This window comes from Miscanthus floridulus, chromosome 9 (assembly GCF_019320115.1).
Source record: "Miscanthus floridulus cultivar M001 chromosome 9, ASM1932011v1, whole genome shotgun sequence".
NCBI lineage: Eukaryota > Viridiplantae > Streptophyta > Magnoliopsida > Poales > Poaceae > Miscanthus > Miscanthus floridulus.
In genome coordinates, this window is record NC_089588.1 from 87294931 (window position 1) to 87322431 (window position 27501).

Consider the following 27501-nt stretch of genomic DNA (forward strand, 5'->3'; position numbering starts at 1 on the left):
ATGATGTGGTTCAATGTCTTGTTAGCTTTGAGTTGGTGTTCCCTCCTTCCTTCTTTGATATCATGACACACCTCCTAGTTCACCTAGTCAAGGAGATTTTCATTCTCGGTCATGTGTTCCTACATAACATGTTCCCCTTAGAGAGATTCATGGGAGTCTTGAAGAAATATGTTCACAACCGTGCTCGCCCAGAAGGAAGCATCGCCAAGGGCTATGGAACAGAAGAGGTCATTGAGTTCTGTGTTGACTTTATTCCCGACCTTGACTCGATTGGTGTTCCTGAATCGAGACATGAGGGGAGACTAAGCGGAAAGGGGACACTAGGGAGGAAAACATATATTGGTACAGATGATGATTATTTCAATAAAGTGCACTACACAGTTCTACAGAACTCCTCTTTGGTAGATCCGGATATTGAGACACATAAGGATCTCTTACGATTCGAGTTTCTAGGGAAGACTGAAGCTTGGATTATGCGTAAGCACATAGAAACTTTCAGCGGTTGGTTGCGAAAAAAATGTCAAGGTGATGAGAGCATCCATGAGCAACTGTATTTATTGGCTATGCAACCATCATGGCATATCGTCACATACAAAGGGTACGAGATAAATGGGAACATATTCTACACAGTAGCCCAAGATAAAAGGAGTACCAACCAAAACAATGGTGTCCGCATAGATGCCACAGACCCGAATGGGAATAAGCAGACATATTATGGACGCATAGATAAAATATGGGAACTAGAATATGCACCTACTTTGAAGATCCCATTGTTCAAGTGCCAATGGGTCAAGGTGACCGGAGGCGGGGCAACAGTAGACAACGAGTATGGAATGACAACAGTAGACCTTAGTAATATTGGGTACAAAGACGAACCATTCGTCCTTGCTAAGGATATGAATCAGGTGTTCTATGTCAATGATATGTCTACCAAACTAAAAAGAGGGAAAAATGATAATGACTCAACCAAAGAGCCAAAGCGCCACATAGTTCTTTCAGGGAAAAGAGTCATCGTGGGAATTGAGGACAAGTCGGACATGTCAGAAGATTATGAAAAGGATGACCGAATTCCACCATTCAAAGTGAACAAAGACCCTAGCATCTTGGTAAATGATGAGGACACTCCATGGTTACAACGCGATCATAACCAAGGGACATACGTAAAGAAGAAGTTCATTGTTGTGCCTACTTGATGATATAGTGATTTAATGTAGTGTGTGTTTGAGATATTATGTCATGTTTCAAATTAAATCAATGTTTGATTTGGTGGGATGTCTCTCTCAAAAAGGTAAATTAGGATATTGAGTGATGAAAAATTAAAATATTAACGTTAAAATGATGTGAAAACAAATTTCCTGTTCAAAACCAATAGTTTTAATAATTTTAATTAAACACTACATTTTTGCATTAACGAAATAATAAATATTAGTTACATTATGTTTTATAATTGTAACAAAAAATAAAAAAAGTTAGGTTATAGATTTTTCCTATGTGCAATAAAGAAAAAGAAAATCCATATTTTTAACAAAATAATTTTATGCCTTTTATTTAATTTACTATGTATTTAACAAAAACTATTGCATTTCTATTGTATGTAACAAGACTATTGCTTAAAACACGCGGGAAACGAAACTGCAGCCCACCTTTACTCCTGGGTTGGAAGCCCACCCGGGAGTAAAGGTGGGCTGTAGTTTCGTGGCCCGCCAAAAAAGCCTTTACTCCCGGTGCCATCCGTGCGTGTTACCAACCGGGAGTAAAGGTATATATATACCAGTGCTATCTTCTTCCTTGCGTTCTTCGTTGATTCCTCTCCTGCGCCCACGCCACTCGGCCCGCCACACCGAGGACGCCGCGCCGCCACCCTGCCCGACGTCGGTCGTCGCCACCGCCTTGCGCGCGTCCGCGGTCCCCACGCCACCCCACGCGCCGATGACCTCGCGCGCAGCGCCAGCTGCTGCCCGGCTGCCCCGGCCAGACGCAAGGCGCACGCCACACCGCCGGTACTCTCGCCACGGCCAGACGCACGCGCGTGGCCACACCGCGCCGGTACCCTCGCCCCGGCCAGACGCACGGCCACACCGCCGGTACCCTCGCCCCGGCCAGACGCGCGGCCACACCACCGGCCGCCCCGAGGTACGCTAGTTGTGTGCTTGCTCTCCAATCCTATTCCATCGATCTCCATGCATGAAACACTATACATATGTTTTAGGCAACGATCATGGTAACCGTATGTACTTGTTGTTCACGTTTTCTTTTATTCCTACATGCATGCTTTGATACAGTAGCGAAACTTTGTTGGTTGTCACTTGCATACGTACATACGTCAACAAATGTGTGTATCGATCACAAACCCAAACGTATACTTAGCTAATTTTCATGGCACGTCGCACACGGTGTTTAGACGGGCATTATTCTCTATCGCGCTAACTATTATAAGAAAGAAAGTGCCAAAGGAACAGATCGAAAAAAATTCCAGTGTATATGCGCGCCATCTATAAGCGCCATGCGTTTCTATATGTATAAGCGCCATGCGTTTCTATGTATATGGTGGAGCACCACCGCCCTCGTTCACCCTAGAGTTTAGGGTTTATACGGCGGAGCACCACCGCCCGTCCTCGTTCGCCCTAGGGTTTAGGGTTTATACGGCGGAGCAACGCCGCCCTCGTTCGCCCTAGGGTTTATACGGTGGAGCACCGCCGCCCTCATTCGCCCTAGGGTTTAGGGTTACGCCGCCCTTGTTCGATCATTTTTGGTGGGTGATCAAGATTGGTTTGCAGGTGGTTGTGGATGATATAGCTGAGTCTATGAAGGGTGTAGCAGATGAAGTGGTTGAGAGTGTGCTTGAAAATACAGTTATGGAGATGGCGAGGGATATGGCATGCGAGGTGTGTTTTGAAGAGGATGCTCCCGATGTTTGGGAGTTCCAACGCCAAGGGTTGACTTGATGTCTATTTTTTATCGATGTAACGTGTGTTGTTGTATTTGTTGTAAATTTGGCGTATTGTTGTGAACCTCTTCGAGGGTTCCAATCATTGTAAACATTATTTGGAGCTGTTTACTCGACAAGTCAGGATGCAGTGCGATTTTGTTGTCACTTTGGTTTGCAGCAATGCCCCCTTTTCTTTTAGACGAGGCTCATCGTTTATTGTTCTCAGAAACTTGACGCGCAACGATCGATGCCCCCTTTCTTTCAGGCGAGGCTTGCTATTTTCCGTTTAATAAAACCTAATGCGTAGCGATGCCCCCCTTTTGTTTCAGGCGGGATCGCCACCAAAACCTACTCGCTTCCTGATTCTTCTTATCATACAAACCAACCTTCACCCGTTAAAACCTACTTGTTTAGGGTTTAGGGTTTAGGGTTTATACGACGGAAGATTTTACGCATGTAAGCAAAGATTTGACATACTATATATTGGTTTTGTTTTTTGAAGCTAGATGGCTGACCTGAGAAACATGGATGAGGAGTTGATGATGAATTTGATCAACACTGGCACTCAAGTTGTCGGCGATGATGGTGCTAAAAATAACGTGCAAGAGGATGCAGATGATGGGAGTTAGTACTTAGCTCTTGAACAAAATGAGCAACAACATATTGGCCAAGTATATATTTTTTATTATTAGCTATATATATTATCATATGTCTTATGTGTGCTCATGACATTAAAAATAATGTTTATGTTTTGTAGCCCTCTGGATCGACATCAACAACTACAACGAAGAGTAAAAATGTTCGAGGTCCCAAAAAGCCATTGGAGGGTCGCTTCATCATCTCAGAGTTCAATGTGGATATAGGAGAATCGGGGGGGCTGAATAAAATGAAATTCGTGCACCACTGTGGTTACCTTGTACGGGACCAGCTCCCGATCAGTACCCGCGAATGGAAGAAGAAGACCAATGCTCCTCATATCAGTTTTATCTCCGATCATGACAAGACATTAATTTGGAAAGATGTCTTGGTACATTTCATGCTCCAAACAGATGGTTATGATGATATAATAGATAGTGATGAATTGAAGGAGCGAGTTAGGGATTGGGCAATGAAGAAGATGGCCACCCAGTTTCAGACTTGGAAGAAACACCTATACACGACGTATGTCAAGAAGAATATAGCACCAGATTTTACTGTCCCATGCCTAATCTCAAAGCAGAGGCCCTATTGGGATGAGTTTGTACAGTACAAGACATCGGAAGAGGGTGTGAGTCGGGTGATAAAGAACCAACGTAATGCCCAATAGAAGACATACCACCATAACTTGGGATCAGGTGGCTACCCGACTACCATTAAGAAGTGGAACAAAATGGAAGCAGACCTTCTTGCCAAGGGTATCACACCAGAATCACTCGAGTGGGGAGAACGTGCAAAGAATTGGTTTTTTGCTCATGGGGGAACACTGGACCAGGAGACAGGGAAGTGTGTTTATGGCGCAAGACTGCAAGAAGCAATAGAAAGATTGTTTTATGCTCAGAGAGCTACTGCTACTGGTGCGTTCAGGCCCAACAGAGAGAAGGATGAGCTGACATACGCCATCGGGACTATTGAACATGGTGGCCGAACTAGAGGCAAAGGAAGTGTCTCATGGGAGCATGGATTCCCTCAGGACAGACCTTCCTACAGAAGCCGCTAGAGAAAGAAGGAAGAAGAGGCACAGCGGCTCTAGAGGTTGGAGGAAGCGGTGCGTGAAGCACAGGAGCGGGAAAAAAACCTTGAAGCGAGAATGCAGGAGGAAATCAGAAGGCAAGTGCAAATAGCAGTGAGTGCAAGCAAGCAGGCATCAGAGCCAGGAATCAACATTAGCCAATCTGTTTAGTTGAAAAGCAGCTGCGCTTCCATAGAGATACCAAATCAAGGGGACACAGGACTGCGCTTCCCTGTGGATGACGTCACTGAACCTTGTACATCATGTGAGCTACACATTCCGAAGGGGAATTCCACAATCAAGGTGGCTATCGGTCTTGTTAATCCTATCGACCGAACCAAGACACCAAGGATTCATAGGAATATAATCCAAGAAGGATATGCTACCATCTCGGTAGATAAAGCTAAAAAAGGTTTTAGTGATTTGCCTCTTGACATTCCTAGAGGTGATGGTGAGAAGACTCTAGGAGAAGCGGAGAAGACATTCATTCTATGGCGCAAGCGCTACATCATCATTCCCGGGATGTCGGCTCCACCTCCTCCTAAACTACCTCACCATAGGTACGTGCGGATGAAAACACTACATCATTAATTTGTATTGGCTTAAATAATTAACAATCTGCTCATAATAATATGTCATTCTTTTTTTTGTAGCAGATCCTCCCCCAACCTAAATCCAATTGTTCAATCGCCAGATCATCATAGTGCTCTGTACGATGACATTGTGTTGGAAGGCGAGGCTGCATCCACACCATCTCCAAGGAGGTCTCCAACGCCGTAGCCGCCACCTCCAAGGAGGTCTCCAACGCCTCCCCCGCCCCTGCCTACCAAGAAGCCTAGCAAGAGGTCAGCCCCGCAAACAAAGAACCAGTCCCCGCCGGCAAAGAAAGCCACCGTAAAACCAAGGGCTATTCCCAAAATAATATCTAAAGAGAAGGAAGAAGGAACTGATGCATATAAAAAAGATATGTCTAGATTCTATGACAATTTTAAAAAGAATCAAGAAGCAAGGAGAAACCCGGAGAAACCGTACTTCTTCGTAGCTCTAGATATTCTAAGAAAAAGGGTGGCTTCTTACCAGCAACAACAGCGGGAATCTCGTAAGCCGTCCAAATCAACGTTAACGGACTATGACCGCACTCTCACCAAGTCAATTGAGGCGGCACAGAAAAAGAAGCAGGCAGGGAAAGGAGTTGCCCAACTCAGACAACAAGCGCACCAATCAGTCTCCCCGCTAGTTGTTGGTAATGAATATGGTTTGAATTTAGGATTAATGCATCAGGCAAACATACCTCCGGATGTCAATTTGGATCACCTTGGTGAATTTATTGATGAGACTGGTCTCGACCTTTACCAGATGTTTGGTGATGGAAACATTGAGAGTGCGGCGGAGGTTGATATTTGGAAGAAAAAATTTGTACTAGGCCAGAGTCTATACAACCCTCAAGCCTTATCTGATCTGGGGACGCAAATGTACCTACTAAATAAGTGGTACATGCAGGCGTCTACCGGTGGAGACTTCTGCGTTGGTGTCAGAATTAGAGATGAACATTGGTTCTGTGGCGATGATGTTATGTATGTTGACTTTGCAGAATTTCATCAACTATGCCACCTGACCTCTCTGGACAAAGTTATCATTAGCTGCTATTGCCTGTAAGTAATAAATCTTTTGATCTATTATTAAACTCATCATATGTGTGTATATGCATATAAATTATCCTAACAAGTACTATATATATGCAGATTTACAATGACAGAGCTCAGAAAGGAAGGCTGCAATGAAATTGGTTTTGTTGATCCCCATATAGTATTCAAAGACCCAGTTACTCCAAAGACTAATTGGAAGTCTGAGTTAGAGAGTAACCTCATGAACTTCTTAGTGAACCAATGCCACAAGAAGGATATACTCTTTTCCTACAACTTCAAGTGAGTGTTAATAATGTCTATCATCCTTAATGGCTCATATGTTGATTCTAGTTAATTAATGAGTGTTATGCGTTATATCCTATAAACACATACAGCAATCACTGGATATTGATGGACATCGATCTGGTAAAAAGTCACTTGATAATCTATGACTCGATGAGAAAACCACAACAAGACTACCAAGATATGATAGATATTATCCAGAGGTAATTTCGGTATCTCTAGCAACTATATATACACACAAACATGATGATTAACTATATCTGATGACGTGACAAATTTTTTATTGGGCAGTGTTTGGAAAACCTTTATTGAGAAGCAACACATGGGAAAATGCAAAGCGTCACTGAATGTAATCCCTTTGAAAGTAAGTCCTCTAAATCGCATCATCTTTATTAATTAAACATATAGCTTTCACCGGATCACCAGATTGGATGACAAATCTTTTTCTCGTAAAGTGGTGTCTGAGGCAGGAATAGGGGAACAACTACTGTGGTTACTATGTTTGCAAGTTTATCAAGGTGGTCTCCCAAAGAACTCCTATAGAGAGACTAAAAGTACGTTAAAAATACACTATATATTTATTTAATTATTATTATTGATTGTGTTACTATGTCTTTATATATATATATGTGTGTACATATATTAATTTATTTTCCTTTAGTTCAAACCTGTAGACTCGATGGTTGGAGGAAAAGGTCATACGGCAAGACCAAATCAAAGCAATTCAAGAGTCTATAGCCGGATTTTTTTAATGAGCAGGTCATCGATTCCAATGGCGAGTTCTACTTCGACCCAACACTGCCATGAAAGCCAAGCTAGAGGATGAGAGAAAACTTGTTATATCACAACAACTGTAATGTAATCTTTTTGTAATATATGCACATGAAATAATATAATGTAAAATACACATATGCATGCATGCATGTAAATATATATACGATGCATATATATATATATATATATATATATATATATATATATATTTCTATGCTTGAATTGTGTGATTTAATACGTTCATTGTGCTTGAACCGAAACATACTATACGCGCGTATAAATATATAATTAGCAGCGTACAATACGACTTCGAAAACCTATTTTGAAAAGAAAACAAAAAAATGAAAAGAAAAGAAAAAAGAAAAAAAAACCTTTAGTCCCGGTTCGTATTACCAACCAGGACTAAAGGTGCCGGCCATCGTGGCATGTCAGGAGACACCTTTAGTCCCGGTTGGTGTTACCCACCGGGAGGTTCCTGACCCGAGACTAAAGGACCCCCTTTAGTCCCGGATGCTTGCTCCCGGGTGGGAAACCGAGACTAGAGGGGGTTCCCCACCAGGAGTAAAGCTCTGTTCTCTACAAGTGGGACCTGCCAGCAGCAAGCAAAATCCATGCTCTGGTGCATATTTCTCGATTCAAGCCATCACTCCCTCTAACTGAATTGGCGCATGGGGGCTTGCCTGAATCGGTCATAGAGACAACTCCGACGTCAGTACCTGAGCACTCAGGCAGAGAACATACCAGAAGGAGGCCTCTGTTGGCTATTGCGACTCAGGTACTTTGTCAAGTGGACTGATCACGAATGAATCGTCACTGGCAACCTAGGTGGATCTGAATGAGATGAAGCACCGCTTTCCTGAAGGAGGGAGGGATGTCACCGGCCATGTTGGCCTGGGTGATGTACCAAGACCTAGAACGGAAGGCCAAGCTGAAAGGCCTATAGGAGAGCGAGGAAGCCTAGCGTGTGTACCCGGTTTCCGAGTGGGACATGGCGCAACTTCTTTGGCTGGCAGTGTTTGCGGCGTGTATATGTAGCGACTGTGTATGTTATATCACGAGGGCACAAGAAGACAGATTTATTATGAAAACCTTAATCTTGTACTCGAACGCTCCAACTGTTCCGGACCTATTTCCCTAATTCTTGCTATCTTTGTAGCCCATCCAATTCTCTAATCCTTGCTCTTGCTGTGGATCGTGACACAGACCCTCTCCAATCATACTGCTGACAGTGCAGTGCAGCAGGGCAACACCGCCACAGGCCACAACCCACAGCGTGGTTCCAAGTTTCCAACGAAGGCTGGAGGAGGAAGTGCTGAGGCCCAAGTGCCCAGCGGCAGACTGACTTGGGCTGGGGGCGTTTGGCAGCCGTCAACCGGACCAGGCGCAGTGGCAGCCGTCAACCGACCAGGCGTCCAAGCCGCCAGCGGCCCCGCCACCACTCCACCACGCCAAGGAGTCAAGCGAAGGGCCATCAGTCGTCCAGACTCCAATGTTTGGGTGTTCCTATATGTACAACTAAAACATACAGATTATCAATATCTACGTGCCAGAACCAAAATACTCATACAATCTATATCCGGCAGACAAATAATCATAGCATCTCATGCGATCTATATCCGACATGCAAATAATCACCACATGGAGACACTAGAAGACAAGTAAATAAAATGAAATAAAACTCACGGAATCACCGACAGGCAAATAATCACTGTATGGAGACACCGGAAGGCAAGTAAATAAAATAGAATATCTCTATCTCTACAACTAAAACATACAGATTGTCAACATCTACCTGGCAGGACCAAAACACTCATACGATCCATATCCGGCAGGCAAATAATCACCGCATCTCATAGGATCCATATTCGACAGGCAAATAATCACCGCATGAAGACACTGGAAGGCAAGTAAATAAAATAGAATAAAACTCACAGAATCACCACATGGAGACACTGTAAGGCAAGTAAATAAAATGGAATAAAACGAAAAGATAATTATGGGAAGAGAAAGGAATTTATTGAAATATCACCACGCAATGATCATGATCGTGATCCAAATCTCGTTCGTCGTCCTTCGTGTTGCGTGTTGACAACAAATACTTTTTTCCCAAAAAATAAATTATTGCCATGCCTCATACGGGCTAAGATATTGTAAGTCTGAGTATACATATTTTGGCAAGGCAGAGCATGAATAAATTCAATTTGATGCCTAGCAATAAATTGTCAGCCTTCGAGGCAACTGATGTTTGTCATACTTTAAGACAACAAGATTCAAGCCTAGCTTTTATTTCAGATTCATTACGATAATAAATATGTTTCCAGACATTATCGTGATATAATACACGTAAAAAAATTAAATTGATATATATTTTATTTTAACTTTGGCTACCAAATATCTCATTCAATTTACAACTAAAAAAATTACAGCGCAATCGTCCAACGGCAGAACGAAACACACCTGCGACAAATTACCATCCGGCTCCCAGCCTTCTCTCTGTACCGGGCCCTCGACCGACGCGAAGGTCACCGCCACCGCCGACGACCCCAACACCCACGAGCAGCAGCGGCCAGTCCTGCACCGACCCGCCGAGCCCTCGCCTCTCCCCTCCCCGTGCTCCCTCTGCCGCCCTAACGCCTCCACCAAGCACAGCCGCCGCCATTACCGATCCAAGGTCGAGCTGCCTATCTCCCCACTCCGTCCCTCTTCCGCCCCGATTTCCCCCTCCGTTGGGTTCGCAGCGGCATGACACGGCCTCGGCTTCACTTCCTAGTGTCGATCCGTGGCTGGTTTGGTTTCCCCGCGACCTCGCCGGAGCTGCCTTCCGCCTAGCCTTGGCTTCCTCCGTCGCCTCGCCAACGCCAAAGTGGAGGGCGTGCCGCCGTGTCGGTGAAGACAGACAACGGCCAAAGTGGATCAGCCCGTGCGGACGTCCACTGCTTCAAGTTTTCTCTGAATGTCTCATACATTGTAAGCCCCCGTTCCGAAGCGTCCATCCATCTCGTGCTCTGCCATCTCCCTGCACTCAGGCTATACAGGAAGCGAGAGAGAGGCAACGGGACAAATATTGATTAAAGCATCCGCAAGTACCTCCCACATTTCTTCTTGTCTTGCATGCTAGGTGTTTGTCCAAATGCTTCTGTGGCTGTCGTGTCATATTAATATTGATTAAAACAAGCAATGGGACAAATTCTTGGTTTGTAGCCTTTGCTACATCCTACCATTTCAGCTCTCAGGCTTTGGACTTCATTTCCTCAGATATGTTCACAATATTGCCTGCGTGTAGTTGTGCAGAAACTAAGAAAAAAGAACACAAACGCTACATAAATCTTAGTCACCCGGAAGAAAAATAAATAAAACCGGATCAAATAGGTCATGGATTAGAAAATTATTTCTTCAGTGTTTATAATAGACAAAATACATGGGCAACTTCAGTATTGCAGTTTACACTACCATCAAGTAGGTCTGTATCATAGGAAAGATTATTCCATTGTGACTAAGTGATTGATAAATGAAAGCTTGGACAATAGGTTGTGATTATGGTAGCTTTATTTGGATTAGACAATTAAATAGAGAAAGAAAACGGTAGTGTAAACCGTAATGTTGAGGTTGATCAGTGGCTGAAATGAAGCCACCATTATTAGTGTGTGCATTGGTCAGTGACTCACATATCTTCTGTTATTAGTGGAAAGCATATGTAACCTGGAGCATGGAAGCTTTTGATCCCATGTCTCTTCACAGATGTTTTGGCTTTGGCCCCCCTCTGTGTCCAAAGGCATGTTTGGCTCTGCTTTGCTGGTGAATCTCTGGGAAACTAAGCTTGGCGCAACCCAACTACCCTGCTTACAAGGTATGTCAACCATTGGTATATGATAAATTATTTTCCCTTCAAATTATATTGTGAGATGATAAGTTAATAGTAGATGCAACTAGCTGATAAAACTATAACTGGTTAACCCTTCAGGGTAAGGAACATAAAACTGTTCATCAGTACAACAAGTCTTTGTTTCTTTCATGGTAAGGAACATAAAACTGTTGTTAAGACATTTAATTTGTCATGTTGGATGCCTCTTATTATGGTTCTTTTACCCTTTGTTTTACTGAAATGTATTCACATCATTCATTTTTTAAAGTATTCTATGTTACAATATTTCGTTTAAATTTAGGTGCCGATAGCAACGCACGTTCATACTTATATGAGGTAGTTGATTGCCTAATCACCAGATTTTCGATGCATATGCATACAGCACATCTCCCAGCTACCATTGCCTCTATTCAGAACTTGATTTTGTTTGTCCCTTCCAAATATTTGTTGCAGAAACGGCTTCAACAAGCTCCTGAACAACAATAAGGTATTAAGACACATGATTGGCAGAAATTTAAGCGATTTCAGATAGGCAGCAAATGCTTGTTCTATTAGGTCCTGTAGCAGCATAGCAGCTCAGAGTTACAGTTTGGCGCAGGGCCTGCAGAACGAAGACCATGAACATCCAAAGTCTTCTAGGTGAAGTTCTATTGATGCACATTTGCTCCATAAGTTTATATGAATTTTGGACATCCTCTGTACCTTTGATTTTTGGACCATGGAGCACTGGAGATTTGCATTCTACTTGATACCTAGCATGTAGTCAGTGTGGTTGAGCCATTTGCGCATCTGAATTTACTTTGCATCATGATAGGTGAAGATTAACTTTTATAGGATCTGAAAACTTATAACTGTTATCACACATCTGTTGTATGTACATGGGCCTTAGGATTCATTTCATGGCGTGACATAGCAGGTCAGAAGAAGTAAGAAAGCACCAGAATCCGCTTCGTGTCTCATGGTGTGACATAGCTAGGAGAACTGCAAGGATTACTTGACTGCTTGTGCCTGCCGAGTTGATACCTTTATGATGTTGTTAAGAAGGTCAGGTGTGGCATTTAGGGCTGTGAGAGGATACACTTAGGATAGAATTGCTCTTCTTAGTTTTAGCCATGTACAAAATTTAAGTTTGTAATATTGATGTTCCGAACATCACGGGTAACAGTACAACACATGGTTCATACATATGTTGTTGTGACATTATTTTTTCCCATTGCAACGCACAGGCATTTACCTATGGTATGGAAAAAATATTATGATACAAAAAGGTATGGAAAAAAATAAAATAGTCCCGTTTAGTTTTATACTTTTATACATTTTGATTTGATTTAATTTGACTGTCTAATATTTGATTAAGGAATAAGGATTCGAATATTGAATGCCTATCAGTCTATCTCATCATATAGGAAAGGATGGGAGCTTATATAAACCTGTGCATAGCAACTCACGGCAGTGCAGAGGAAGGCATTTTCTTACCTTGATTGTTACCTCAATTTGTACAGTGAGGAGATAATTAGAAGCATTGATAATGAAAATATCAAAAAGTGGTTTGAAGACATGAAAAATCATTGTACGTTCATTAGTGCTGTAATAATTTGTGTGTGGTTGGGTTTGGGACTTGGGAGTAATAGAGTGCACAGTCTAGGATGCATGGGAGAACCTTGAGCTTGATGATAGCGAGCTAATCCAAACTAGGAGGATGTACCCTAGGTACTGTAGGTTTGAAGCACCTAGGGGCCATTTGGGAGAGCGCTCCACTGTCGATGTTTCATCACCGATAGCCTACCAAGGGGGTACCCGGGGCAGTTTGTTCGGGCTTCAGCGTATGCTGAACTCGACGGTAAACGTAAAAGACAGTCGATTTATCCTAGTTCGGGCCCTCGACCGTGATCGAGTAATAGCCCTACGTCCAGTCGGCGTTAGCCTTTGCGTTGGATTGATTGTAAAGTGTTGTCTCTTTCTAGGAAACCCGCCCTTCTTTATATAGTCAGGAAGCCAGAGTCCTAGTCGGTTTATAATGAGAGTTCCTAATAGGATTACAGAATAATACTACTACTAAGATTACATAGAAAGAATCCTAGTTAGACTAGATCTTCTCTCTTCCTTGAGAGGTATCCCGTGGGTCCCGCATCGACAAGCCCCTGAGCACTTCATGGTTGAGCTCTGGAAGCCTCGTCTTGTTCCTTCAGGTCTTGCCGAGTAGGAACAAGCATCGTCCGAGTGCTTTCTTGAGCGAAACCGTGTAGCGCTTCGTGAGATCTTCGGGTGGTGTGTACCTTTTTTTTAAGAAAAGTATTTCCATCTGGGTGTAGCCCCCGAGCCTCTTGCTATTTGAAACAAGGAGCTGGAGGGTCTTGTCTTGAAATTGCTCTGATTCTTCGTCGAAGGGCTCCCGAGCATATACCCGGGTTCTTTATCAAAAAGAACTCAGATATAGATCGGTCTGGGTTCTTTTTGTCTCCTTTATCCGTGCTGGACTCTGCCTTCCTTCTTCTGCTTTTCTTCATCGATTTCTCAGTTATTTTGGGATTAGCTTGAACCATCTTGCTCCCAATGCTGTCCTTCATCTTTCTGTTTTTGTTCATCTTTGTGAAACTTTTCTTGGAATTCCTCCTTCTCTTTCTCTCTTTCGTTACTTCTTCTATCTGAAACCCCAACCCCGCAGCGATGACACCCATGTTCTTGGTGGCTGCGGGATTAAGTTTTGTTAGGGTTGTAAGAGTAAATTCTTTGATTATGACTTGGTTGATTCTGTGAGGGATTGGCGTGTCGACTGGTTTTATGCCGCCAATATGATTCCTTCTTTTGCTGTTCATTCTGGTTCTGGTCCCGTGGTTAATGACCGATGGGATAAAAATCTCCTGACGATGGATGAGCTCCAGACGATCAAGCCGTTTCTTGAGAGGATATGTACTCTGAAACAGCAAGGCTTGACCGGCTTCGGGATCGTTTCCAGTTTTCTTCGCCACCGTGTTCAACCTCTGAAGGAGCGAGAGAATTATGGTTTTGAGTACTCTGGGGCAGAGGACCCTTCTCGTATGGTCCCTGCCCTTGAGTTGACTGATGAGGAGGTGCTCAAGCGCCTTTAGAAGATGTTGAAAGGAGTAAGGGTCGTCCTGTATGCTATCCCTGAGTATTGTGCTAACAACCCGCCTCCTGCTGTGAGTTGTTTTTTCTTATGCGGGTACTTTTTGTATTTTCTTTGCTGTCTCCACTTTTTGCTTAATCTTTCTTGTCTGGTTGTTTTACTCTTTTATAGGAATTAGGGCATAACTTCGTTGTTCCGATCCCTCTTGATGATCGCCCTGCCATGGTGGAGATTGGGGAGAATCTTGCTGGGGCATCTTTAACCAGTAAGTTTCAAACCACCACGATGTTTCCTGGTGTTTCTTCCGCAGTTCTTGACGCATATGTAGAGTATGTTCCTCGTCCAGTTCCTCGAGCTCCTCGTAGTGTCGGAAAAAGGGGGCGAGCGGATTGTTCTTCTTCTGGTTTGTCTACTACCAAGAAGTCTCGCCAGTCGAGTACTCGTCTAGGTACTCAAGTTATAGGTAGCGTGCTCCTAGGTGAGCATATTGATACATTTTGTCTTTTTGTTGTTTGTTTGTGCCTTTAACCGAGTACTTTTCTCCTTTTTCTCCACGGTGAGTTGTTTTCTTGTTTTTCTGTTGTTGAACACCTCTTTTTGTTCTAACTTTGGCCTTGTTCTCTTGTAGTAAGCGGTCGTCGAGCTCGAGTTCTTCTGGGACTCCGGTACCGACCACGCCACTCCTGTCGCAGAGTGGTGGTAATATTTTTGCTGCTATAGTTCCCCCTCTAAGGTCTTCTGTTGGTCTTGGAGGTTTTATGAAGAAGAAGATAGCTAAGTGAGTGAATCCTAGTTATGTTTCTTTGCTTCTATTTTCCTTTTTTCTTATTCATTTTCTTATCGTCGAGTTTCCTTATCATCTTGTAGACCCTCGCCTTCCCTTAACCCTCAGTCGACCTCTTGTCAGTCTTCTGGTGTGCCCCTATGTACTGAGTCTCAGGACCCAGAATGTACGGTCGGCGAGGTGGTTGTGAGGGAGACAGGGTTCCCTGGTGATCACGTTGCTGCTGATTTGGTGGCTCCGGGGGAGGCCGTGGCGGTGGATCCATCTGAGGAGGTAGCTAGGGCTTCCCAAGATATGGCCCTGGTCTTGCCTTCTTTGCCTCGATCGGCTTCTCCCTCTGCTCCTCTTGCTACTGGTGGTCAGCGTTTGGATGATGATGTGTTGCAACAATTCGATGCCACTTATCGGTTGTTAGAGTTGACCGCTACCTGGGGAACCTTTGCGACTTCTTTTGGGGAAAAACTCTAGGTTAGTTTTTATGAAGTTCTTTCTTTGGATGTTTGTCTTTCTTCTATTCTTATTCTCTCTCTCTCTTTGTTTAGTCTTTTTCTTGGGATCATACTGGCTTCTTTTTCTCGTCTAAAACCGAGAAAAAGTTGTCCTCTGAGGTTAGTGCCCTAAAAACAAAGCTTGACCTCTGTTGGGCCGAGATGGAGACCGAGCGTCAAACGCACCAAACGGAGGAACAGGCTCTCCATGCCCGGGTGGTTGAGGCAGAAAAGCAGAGAGATGCTGCCGTCCAGGAGGCCTTGAAGAATGTGGAGGCCATGAAGAATGAGTGCAATGGTATTGCAGGTTCTTTTTGTTTCCTTTTGTATTCAAATTTCCCTTTCTGCTGACTTGTTTTTTGGTGCCTGGTCTAGCGCTTTGAGTTGAAAAGCAGAAGCTCTCGGAGGGTATTGAGGAAATGAAGATACTTGTTCGCAATAGTCACAACAAGGCTGAGGAGGTAATTACTCGTGCTGAAGAAGAACTCATCTTGCCAAGCTGATTAGGCGTGGAGCTGACAAGGATCTTGTGCAAGTCCAAAAAACTGTTGAAGTCTTGACTGGCAAGTTGGCGACAGCTACTGAGAACTAGAATGCTTTGTGGAAATCATTTCGGTCAGTAGCCGATCTTCTTCGGACTCCAACAGATGATGGTCAATCTTGGGCTCAGTTTATTCCCCAAGTTCTGACCCATTTCTAGGAGTTCGTGAAGAGGCGCGCCCAACTATGTACCAGAAATGTTCTTGCTCAGGTCCGGGTTCTTGCTCCGGAGGTGCCTTTGTCCAAGATTGCGGAGGAAGCCGAGAGTCAAGAATATCTGGATGCCATTGAAAAGGTGGAGCCTGAGGTCAAAGATTTAGCCAGTTGGATTGTGGATAATCTTAATATTGATATTTCTTCTCTTGATGACGATGCTTGATGTAATTGACCTTTGTACTCCAGCCTCTGTAATAGGATATTATACTTCTTTTTGAATGAAGATTCTTTATTTTTTGTTGATGTCTTCTTTGCCTGGATGTCTTCGCCTTGTTTATTCTTTAAATGAGTTGTCCAAGTGATCGGAATTTTTTCCGAGTAGTTGTTTGTTGGTCGTGGTGCGCATCCACAGTTTATGGTGGTCGTGTTGTTTCATCCGCTGTAGGATCGCTCCTTGATAGGTCGAGCGTTTGTATGGCTTTTATCTGCGTTGTGTAATCAACTCGGTATATGCAGATCGTTGTCTTGTCAAATCTTCTTGATTTTGTCAAGTGCTTGTTAGGCTTTCGTCTGCGTCATGTAAACAATTCGGTATATGTAGATCGTTGTCTTGACAAACTTTCTTGATTTGGTTTGGGTGTTAGCTTATTAGCTACCCTCATCGGCGGGCTCAAGCATCTTTTCAGCTCTTTTGCTCTCGACCGATATGCTCAGGCATAATTTCAGCCATTTTGCTTTTCGGTTCGGGTGTTAGCTTATTAGCTACCCTTATTAGCGGGCGCAAGCATCTTTTCAGCTCTTTTGCTCTCAGCCAATATGCTCAGGCATAATTTCAGCCATTTTGCTTTTTGGTTCGGGTGTTAGCTTATTAGCTACCCTCATCGGCGGGCTCAGGCATCTTTTTAGCTCTTTTGCTCTCGGCCGGTATGCTCAAGCATAATTTCAGCCATTTTGCTTTTTAGTTCAGGTGTTTGCTTATTGGCTACCCTCATCGGCGGGCTCAAGCATCTTTTTAGCTCTTTTGCTCTCGGCCGGTATGCTCAGGCATAATTTTAGCCATTTTGCTTTTTGGTTCGGGTGTTAGCTTATTAGCTACCCTTATTGGCAGGCTCAAGCATCTTTTCAACTCTTTTGCTCTCGACCGGTATGCCCAGACATAATTTCAGCCATTTTGCTTTTTGGTTCGGGTGTTAGCTTATTAGCTACCCTCATCGGCGGGCTCAAGCATCTTTTCAGCTCTTTTACTCTCGGTCGGTATGCTCAGTGAAAACAACTAGGGAAAGCCATAACAAGACATATGTTGTCAAGGAACACCATCTTTATTGATCATGAACATTGATATGCTTAGTGAAAACAACTTTGGGAAAACCATAATAAGACATATGTTGTCGAGGAACACCATCTTTATTGATCATGAATGTTGATCTTTTATGGCTTGTATATATAGTCTTCCTTGAGTTGTTTTCATGCATAGAATCTTCTTAGTTGGCTGATGTGCCATGTATTGTTGACTTCTTTTCCATCTTCAGTTATCAACTTGTATGTGCCTGGTTCGGTGACTTTTGTGACAATAAAAGGACCTTCCCATGGACTGAGTAGTTTATGGCGTCCGCCAGTTTTTTGTATTCTTCTTAGTACTAGGTCTTCGATTTTGAGTGATCGGGGCTGGGTATTCTTGTTGTAGTGGCGTCTTAAACCTTGGAGGTATCTGGCTGATTAAAGGGTAGCATTTACTCTGACTTCTTCTGTACTATCGAGTTCTAATCTTCGGGTGTGTTTTGCTTCTCCTTCGTCATATTGTTCTATCCTTGGTGACATCCAGATCAAGTCAGCAGGTAGTACGGCTTCTGATCCGTAAACTAGGAAGAAAGGTGAGTATCCGGTGGCTCTGCTTATTTGAGTTCATAGCCCCCATACTACTTTGGGTAATTCTTCAATCCATTTGGATCCATAGTCCACTAGTTCTTCATACAATCTTGGTTTTAATCTGGCTAGTATGAGTCTGTTAGCCCTTTCTACCTGTCCGTTGGCTTCTGGATGTGCGACTGATGTGTAATCTATGCCGAAGCCGCAATCCTGTGCCTAACTTTGGAATTCTGTAGCTGTGAAGAGAGAACCCAATTCTATGATGATTCGATTGGGCATGTCAAAGCGGTGCATAATGTCTTGGATGAACTCGACTGCTTTGGTTGCATTGTATTTTGCGAGTGGTTTGTATACAATCCACTTGGTGAACTTGTCAATTGCTATAAAGATGCACTCGAAACCGCCCTTTGCTTTCTTGAGAGGTCCTACTTGATCCAGCCCCCAGCAGGAGAAAGGCCAAGTGGGTGGGATGCAGATGAGATTGTGAGCTGGTACATGAGCTTGCCTTGCGAACATTTGACAACCTTTGCATTTTTTGACAAGTTCTTCTACGTCTTTCAAAGCGGTTGGCTAGTAGAATCCAGTGCGGAATGCTTTGCCGACTAGTATTCTTAAAGCGGCATGATTTCCACAGCAACCTGAGTATATTTCATCTAAGATCTCTTTGCCTTTTTCAAATGGGACACATTTTAGGAGTACTCCTGATGATGCGGCTCTTCTATACAGCTTATCCCCTACTAGGACGTAGTTCTTGCTTCTGCGAACAACCCGGGTAGCCTCCTCTTTTTCTGCTGGCAACTTATTCTCTTTGATATAATCAATAAAAACCAAGGTCCATGAGGTGGTGATTACCAAAATCTGGGTGCCTTTAGCTAGGAGTTCAGGGGTTATCTCACCGGGTTGTTTGATAGAGGGAGCTAATAACTCCTCTATGAATACGCTGGGTGGGACCTTCGCCCTGTCCGATCCGAGCTTGGCGAGGACGTCTGCCGCAATATTAGAATCGCGTAGGACATGTAGAATTTCCAATCCTTGAAAATGTTTTTTGAGTTTTCGTATTTCAGCACAGTAAGCGCCCATGTTTTCTTTGGTGCAGTCCCAATCTTTATTGACTTGGTTGATGACTACTACTGAATCGCCGTATATGAGTAATCGCTTAATTCCGAGGGTAATTGCTACTCGAAGCCCATGGATGAGGGCTTCGTATTCTGCTTCATTGTTTGTGGCTTGCCATAATATCTGAAGGACATACTTGAGTTGTTTTCTGTCTAGAGAAATGAAGAGAATGCCTGCACCGGCTTCGCCTAGCTTGAGCGATCCATCAAAGTACATCTTCCAACGGTCAAGGATGGTATTTGACATAGGTTGTTGAATTTCTATCCACTCGGCAACAAAATCAGCAAGGGCCTGAGATTTAATTGTCTTTCGTGGGGTGAAATCGATATTGAGAGCACCAAGTTCAACTGCCCACTTAGATATGCACCCTGTTGCATCTCTATTGTGTAGGATGTCTTCGAGTGGGAAATCTATCACCACGGTAATCTTGTGGCTTTCAAAATAGTGGCAAAGCTTGCGTGAAGTGATCAGGAGGGCGTAGAGTAGTTTTTGCACATGTGGATACCAAATTTTTTATTCTGACAGTACTTCGCTAATGTAGTATATGTGGCGTTGTACTTTATATATGCGCCCTTCTTCTTCTCTTTCTATGACTATCGCTGTGCTAATCATAGTAGAAGTTGCCACAATGTACAACATCATGTCTTTGTATTTCTTTGGAGGTGTGAGAACAGGCGAGGAGGTGAGGTATGCCTTAAGTCTTTTGAAAGCTTCATTGGCTTCTTCTGTCCACTCGAACTTGTCTGTCTTCTTTAGTAGTTTAAAAAAAGGTAACCCTTTTTCACCGAGTCTTGATATGAAATGATTGAGGGCCGCCATGCAGCCTATTAGTTTCTGCACATCTTTGACACTTCAAGGAGGGCCCATCTCTGTTATGGCTTGAATTTGCTTGGCGCTAGCTTTGATTCCACGATGACTGACCAAGAATCCGAGTAGTTGTCCTGAAGGAACTCCGAATACACACTTGTTTGGGTTCAATTTCCACCTCCACCTTTTTAGGTTTTCGAAGGTTTGCTTTAAGTCTTCAATTAGTGTATCTGGGTTCTTTGTTTTTACTACTACGTCATCCATGTATGCCTCTATGTTTTCGCCGATCTGTTCGCCAAGGCACATTTGGATAGCTCTTTGGTAAGTGGCCCCAGCGTTCTTGAGTCCAAACAACATGGTCTTGTAGCAATAGGCACCGAACGGAGTGATGAAAGATGTCTTGGTCTGGTCTTGTTCCTTTAATGCGATCTGGTGATATCCTAAATAGCAATCAAGAAAGGATAATAGGGCAGATCCTGCTGTTGAATCAACTATCTGATCAATGCGTGGTAGCCCGAATGAATCTTTCGGGCAGTGTTTGTTGAGATCTGTGTAGTCGACGCACATGCGCCACTCGTCCATATTCTTTTTTGTACTAGAACTAGGTTTGCTAGCCAATCTGGATGAAGGATTTCTCTGATGAATCTGGCTGCCATTAGCTTTGTGATTTCTTTTTTAATTGTTGCCTTCTTGTCGGGTGAGAATCACCGTAGCCATTGCTTCATAGGCTTGGAGCCTTCATTGATATCGATTCTGTGCTCAGCCAACTCTCTTGGGACACCTGGCATGTCGGTCGGCTTCCAAGTGAAGATATCTTTGTTGTCCCAAAAAAAGTTGGTGAGCGCGAGTTCCTATTTTGCCGAGAGGTGGGTGCTGATGGCTGCCGTTTTGGAGGGATCACTGGTGCCCAGGTCTATTTGCTTGATGTCGGCTTCTTTTGGTGGTGCGAGGATGCTGGGCTTTTTAGCCGGTATCTCTAGTTCTTCTAGGCTCATTTCTGCGGCAATAGTGGCTATTTCTTTTCTACCATTGGTGGTTTGTGCTTTGGCTGCAATTTGAATTGCCTGAACATCGCAGTCAAAAGCGCGCTTCAAATCACTTCGAAGGGAAATGACACCACTAGGCCTTGGCATCTTAAGCAATAGGTATGTGTAATGTGGTATCGCCATGAATTTTGCTAGTGCTGGGCGCCCGAGGATTGCGTGATATGATGAATCGAAGTCTGCAACTTCAAACTTGATGAACTCTATTCGGTAGTTTGAGAGAGTTCCAAAAGTAACCGGTAGAGTGATTTATCCAAGTGGCATGGCTGCTTTGCTGGGTACTATCCCATAAAAAGGGGTGCTCGTTGGTGTAATCATCCCGGCGAGTTATAGTCCCATCTTCCTTAGCGTTTCTAAAAAATGATGTTGAGTCTGGCTCCCCCATCGATTAGTACTTTTGGGACAGTCATATCGGCGATAGTTGGATCTAGAACCAGTGGGTAATGGCCTACGTTTCCTACGCTAGTCCATTGGTCTTCTCTTGAAAACAGGATTGGATACTGTGATCAATTGAGATATCTTGGAGTCATCGGTTCTGCTGCCATGATGGTTCGTAGAGCTAGCTTTTCTTGATGTTTGCTTCTGGAATCTGGGCCCCAACGAAGATCACTGCTATTGTTCCCCTGGATTTTTGGAATCCCTTGTCTTTGTGGTTGTCTTCATCTTTTTTCTGATGGTCTTCTTTAGTGTTTACCTTATTATCTTTTCTTGTGTATCGATCGTTGAAGGTGTAGCAATTTCCGATGTGTGATTTCCTTTAGGGTGCCAGATGCAATGCATGTTTTCAATGTTGTCATACCTTCTAGGTTTGGAAAACTTCCTTGATTTGTCAGCCACCACTACAGTGTTGTCTGGTCCACGTTTTCTTTCCTGATGTCTAATGTTTTGATAATTTTGCTTGTCCGGGTTATCTTGATTGTTTCTATCCAGGAAACTTTCTCGTGTCTTCTCCTCTACAGTAATCATATTTTCTACTGTGTGTCTGAATTCTTCAATGTTTCTCGGGTTTTCTTTGTAGAAGTCCTGAAATTGCGACCTAGCCATGATTCCGTGAGAGAAAGCTTCGATTACTTCTCGTTCAGTGATGTCATGTACTTGAGCACATAGTTCGCCAAATCGTCGATAGTAATTTTTGAGACTTTCGCCTCCTTTCTGCTTGAGTCCTTTTAATTCTGCGTGGGTGATGGGGTGCGTAATGATACCCGCAAAATTTTCACAAAAAACTCTTTGTATGTCCTCCCAATTTCTAATTGACCCTGGATTTAATTTGTCTAACCATTGGAGGGGCATGGTTTCTAGGGCCATGGGAAAGAACAAGGTCTTGATATCGTCGTCTCCTCCGGCTAGTTCAATCGACTGCGAGTAAATCCTGAGCCACTGCCTTGGTTCGGTCTTGCCATCATATTTAGAGTGGTTGGACGGCTTGAACTTGTGAGGTAGTCGTATTGAAGCAAGTCTATTTGCAAAACAGGGGAATCTATCGTGCGTTCTGGCTTCTGGGTATTCTGATTCAGCACCTCCTTCTAGCCAACTGTTGTCTTGGTGAGAGTAGTTCTGCGGGGCTGTCTAAATAGGTACTTTGCTTCTGATCTTTCTTGGTTGTTTGACTCGGTAGTTTTGACTATGGTCCCTTCTACTTTCTCTGTTGTGACTTCCACTTGGTCCGAGTCTCTCAAAAGCGGACTTCCTTTGATTTTGATCTTCCTGCCCATGAGATGTTGACCTGGCAGGTAGTCTTGAGCGGGTCCTTCCGTCGTGTGTCCTTAGGGCTGTTGACTAGAGAAAGTCCCAGAGCTGTTCCTATTTTTCTAGGATGTGAGGTCGCTCCGAGTTCTTCTATTGCTTCTCGGATCCTATTGTAGGGTGTATTCGCCGCGCATCTTTCTTCGACTTCTTGCTCTGATTTTCTTCTATTTTACTCGGCCAGATCTAATTCATATCTGATCCAAGCTTCCTTGCGCTGCCTAGCATGGCGTCGGCGTCCTTGTTTTAATTTGTTTCTTCTTTCTCTGGCTTGCTTCTGATTCTCGGTCTCACCATCGTGCCCCTAGATAAAGGGTGATATGTTGGACTCAGATTCATCCGATGACCTGATGTCGGGTGCTTCTGGGGGGACCAATGGTGATCGAGGACGTCGAACCATGAATACTTCTCGTGCGTGAATTGTTCTGTTATCAGCGTCGGTTTCCACACTGCCGTAGTCGTTGATAACTTTAGTAGAGGCTTCAAGGTCGCAGATCGAGTCTCCTTCTTGGTAGGGTAGAATTGTTGTTGTCGCCGTGCCGACTAGTCGGGTACCGCTATCCTCAGGAACAAAACCTGGCCAGTGGACGATGCAGTCTTGGGATGTTATAGTTAGTACGAGACCTTCCTGAGCTCCTTTCAGTGGCATTCTAAGCACCGGATCGAGGGATCCTTCGGGCCATGCCTGATAAGATTTTGCCATGTTGTGGAGTCCGAACAGAAAAGGACCCGACTTCTTAAAAGGATTCTGAGTGTACTCCAAGTTGTATTCTTGATAGGCCGAAGCCGCGTTCTGAAACCCTGCCGAAAAAGAACTTGGTTTCTCGAAAGAACTCGGGTAAGACTCTTTCTCGGATGCGGAGCCTGAGTTTGAGTTGGATGCGCAAAGCCGCGAAATCTGAGTTGGATCGGACACCACGAGCTACGCGAATCTTCCGGCGAGTTGATTTGTCATAGTCGCTGAAATAGAAAGGTCTTCATGGTGATCCGAATCTTCGAGGAGACGACTTTGGAGCTTGCCATCGTCGCCTGCCTCGCAGATCCATGAACCGAAGATGAAGGTTGATCCCGTCGAGAAGATCATGTTGTCGAGGTCCGTCGAGCTCTCGGATGCAAATTCGCCGAAAGCCCCTACCTGGCGCGCCAGCTGTCGATGTTTCACCACCGATAGCCTACCATGTGGGTACCCGGGGCAGTTTGTTTGGGCTTCAGCGTATGCTGAACTCGACGGTAAACGCAAGAGACAGTCGATTTATCCTGGTTCGGGCCATCGACCGTGATCAAGTAATAGCCCTACGTCCAGTCGGCGTTAGCCTTTGCGTTGGATTGATTGTAAAGTGTTGTCTCTTCCTAGGAACCCCGCCCTCCTTTATATAGTCAGGAGGCCAGAGTCCTAGTCGGATTACAATGAGAGTTCCTAGTAGGATTACAGAATAATATTACTACTAAGATTACATGGACAGAATCCTAGTTAGACTAGATCTTCTCTCTTTTTTGAGGGGTATCCCGTGGGTCCCACATCGATATCCACCTTCAGCTTCCCCGAAGAGAATCACTCCCAACCTACTAAACTCTCAAAATATCAACTAATTCAGGTAAGTATCAGAAGAGAATCACTTCTCCATTTATACTAGCAGCTAGGAGCTCAAAAAGAAACCTGCTTGACCCTGCTCACTGGTGGCCAGTGAACGGACTTCACGTACGTATGTGTAGATGATGCAGAGACATAAATATATTCCGATAATGTCCTTTGTACATCATTCTTGCATGGACGTCTCGCGCAGTAATAACTACAAAAAAAAGGAAATCCATGGTGCGTTCCAAAAGTAGTGTTGCGAGACATACAGGAGAGAAGGGGGGAAAAGCACTATATTTCGGATAATGCATGGAGCAGTGCAGCAAGAAGGAGCACTATATCTGTCTCCATCGGTTTTTCCCGGATATATAAATCGACAGAGAGTCAAAGGAGCAAGAAGAACACATGGAGCAGTGCAGTGAATCTACATTATTGATTTCACCTGTTGCTGTTGCAAGTCTAGACAAGGAAATCAGCCAAAGAAAGTACAATAGAAAGCAGATCAAGCTAGCTAATAACAATGCATGCATGAATCGGCACGAATCCGCTGAGGGCCCTATCTTGCTATCATAGCAATGGCCCATCTTCTGATTCACGATACAGTAGTCCTCAACGAGCTATTTTTCTTGACATATCCCGTGCAGATTTGTGACAACACAAATAAAGCTGGAACTCGAAAATCCCCGAGATTAAGGAGACCGCGCGTGTGAACAAAAAGCTAATCAATAAAGCAGAAGCAGCAAGAACTACGGCACGCCGGCCATGCATGATCATCGCTTTCAGATTTTGTTGTGTCGGGGGGAAAAAAACCGCGTATGAACAGAATCCAAGACGGATCCAGGGGTGGTAAAGCAGAAGCCACAAAGTTTGATTACCCTGGTTAAATAAACCAGGAAGACGCAAAGCTCGATGTGGTGTAAACCTAAACTATAGCGAGTCCAGCTGGACACACCAGGGCTTGTCTCTGCCCTGTCCCCCGGCCCTCTTCTTCCTAGCATGCAACAAACACACATGATGCATATGGTTGAGCTGGTAGCCTGGTACAATGTTGTTGTGTGGTCAAATACATGGACCATATGTACATATATATCACCTGACAATACAGGGAAATGGAGCAAACCACATATTATGATTAGATGGTTTATTGTGAGTGCACAACTTTTGATGTGGCAGTAGTACATGCTATATGAGGATTCAGATCATTATCTAAAAAATATATAAGGATTCAGATCACACAACTTGGTTTATTAGAAAAAGTTAACAGATAGTAGGGCTGATGAAACAAATGATGATATTAATTTTTGCCTCTTGTACCCTTGGGATGATGTCTTAATAATAAGAACTTGTCGAACCGTGTCCATGTAGGATAAGAACCGTACAAATGCATCGATAATGGGACCTTTGCTCACTGTTGTAGTAGATAAGAATTATAGCACTTGTATGGTATTACATCAAAAAAGTATGTCGGACTGCCGGTCACACAGATCAATCTAGTGTATCGATCTCTAACATTCTCTTTGGATGTTAGTGCTCAGTGTTACTACTACTAATCTACAGCCTACAGGAGGCACATGCGTGCGTGCTTGCCTGCTTTTGAGTGAAAAGGGGTAGATTAGGTACTTAGGGCTGGTGCTTTAGGGCAGGCAGGCAAAGACCACGGCACTGTTGGCCTAACACACAACACAAGAGGAACCCTTTTCGTTGCGTGTCCCTTGTAGTGGCCCTTTTGTTTGGGACGTACTACTTTTTCCTAATAAAACTAGCTGTTAAATATGTAAGTATAGTACATTCTTTTGTAACATTTGCCCCTCCACGTGTAATATGTAAAAAAAGCACATCACACACGCGCTCACGCGCTCATGCACATCACAGACACGCGCTCATGCACAAGCAAATACTACAGACGCGTGTTATAAACACGCGACTGTGACAAAACTAACACGCGTCTGCGATAAGCCCTTAACAAAGAATGGTGAGTATCTACACGTGTCTGCAGTAAGCTCTTACTAGAGACGCGTGTTGCCGTGACAAGATTAAGACGCGTATGTGTGTAGAACCATATTCCATACCTGTGTTTGTTATACGCGTCTATAGTAAGGATCCTACTACAGACGACATTTGTAAACGCGTCTGTGTAAAGAACCATAGTGCCGACGCGTGTTTAGTACACGCGTCTGTGGTAAGAATCCTACTAAAGACGGTAGTTGTAAACGCGTATGTCTGTCGAATGAACATATATACCAGGCACTTCATCATGGTGGTGTATCTGCACAATGAAACTCGCCTTTTTCATCGATGATCTGCGACACAATAAACGAGAGCATCTCTCTAATGTCCTCAAAGTTGATTGGAGTGGACTGCACTTCAAAATTCTAAGACAAAGAAAGGTAGTCATAAGATGAAGTTGCATATGTGTATAGCCATCATCCATAAAATGAAGTTGCACAACAAGAGATGATAATATATATATATGACAGCGGTAGTACAAAAAATTACTAGTAAATATATATAAGCCAGCCATAGTCTACAAAGGGATCATAGTAGATCATAGCAGCAGCTTCGTCTTGTTCCACATCACAGCAGCAGTTTCAAAAATTCACAGCAGTTGTATATATGACAACAAAAGAGGATCAAGGCATTACAAGTAGATCACAGCAGTTGAGCACTAATAAATACATATATTTGTAGTTGTACCTAAGGATCATTCAAATTGGCCTGTGCCATCGCTAGCATCAAGTTGTGGGCCACAAAGAACCCACATGTGTGGTCCAGACCTTGCTGCTGCCACTACGAACATAGGAAACACATGGTTAATAATTCAATTGACAAAAAGACTTTACAACTAGAAGTGAAGCACTACTTACTAGAATTTTGGCTGCATGGGTCAACTTCAAATTTTTCTGCCCTTTCTTGGGTTGGCAATTGCCAAAAGCCCTACACATACATGAGTTGTTATCAAAAAAATTTTGACTTCCAATAATATAATTAAGAAAGAAATACATGGGTCAATAGTAGGTTAGACAATACTCACTCATCTATCATAGATTTGATAGGACTCAAATCTGACTTCCTTCCTCTATTGGAGTCAAGGTA

The 27501-nt window shown here is 43.7% G+C and overlaps 1 long non-coding RNA gene across 2 annotated transcripts; it reads left to right on the plus strand.

The window, feature by feature from the left end:
* Positions 1-9805: 9805 nt before the first annotated feature.
* LOC136482324 (uncharacterized) lies at positions 9806-12386 on the plus strand. 2 transcript variants are annotated; one of them, XR_010765037.1, is made up of 4 exons: positions 9806-10306; positions 11078-11186; positions 11655-11688; positions 11800-12386. It is a non-coding gene; the product is annotated as an uncharacterized lncRNA (long non-coding RNA). The 2 variants fall into 2 exon arrangements; XR_010765036.1 differs by having other exon boundaries at positions 9806-11186.
* The last annotated feature ends 15115 nt before the right edge of the window (positions 12387-27501 follow it).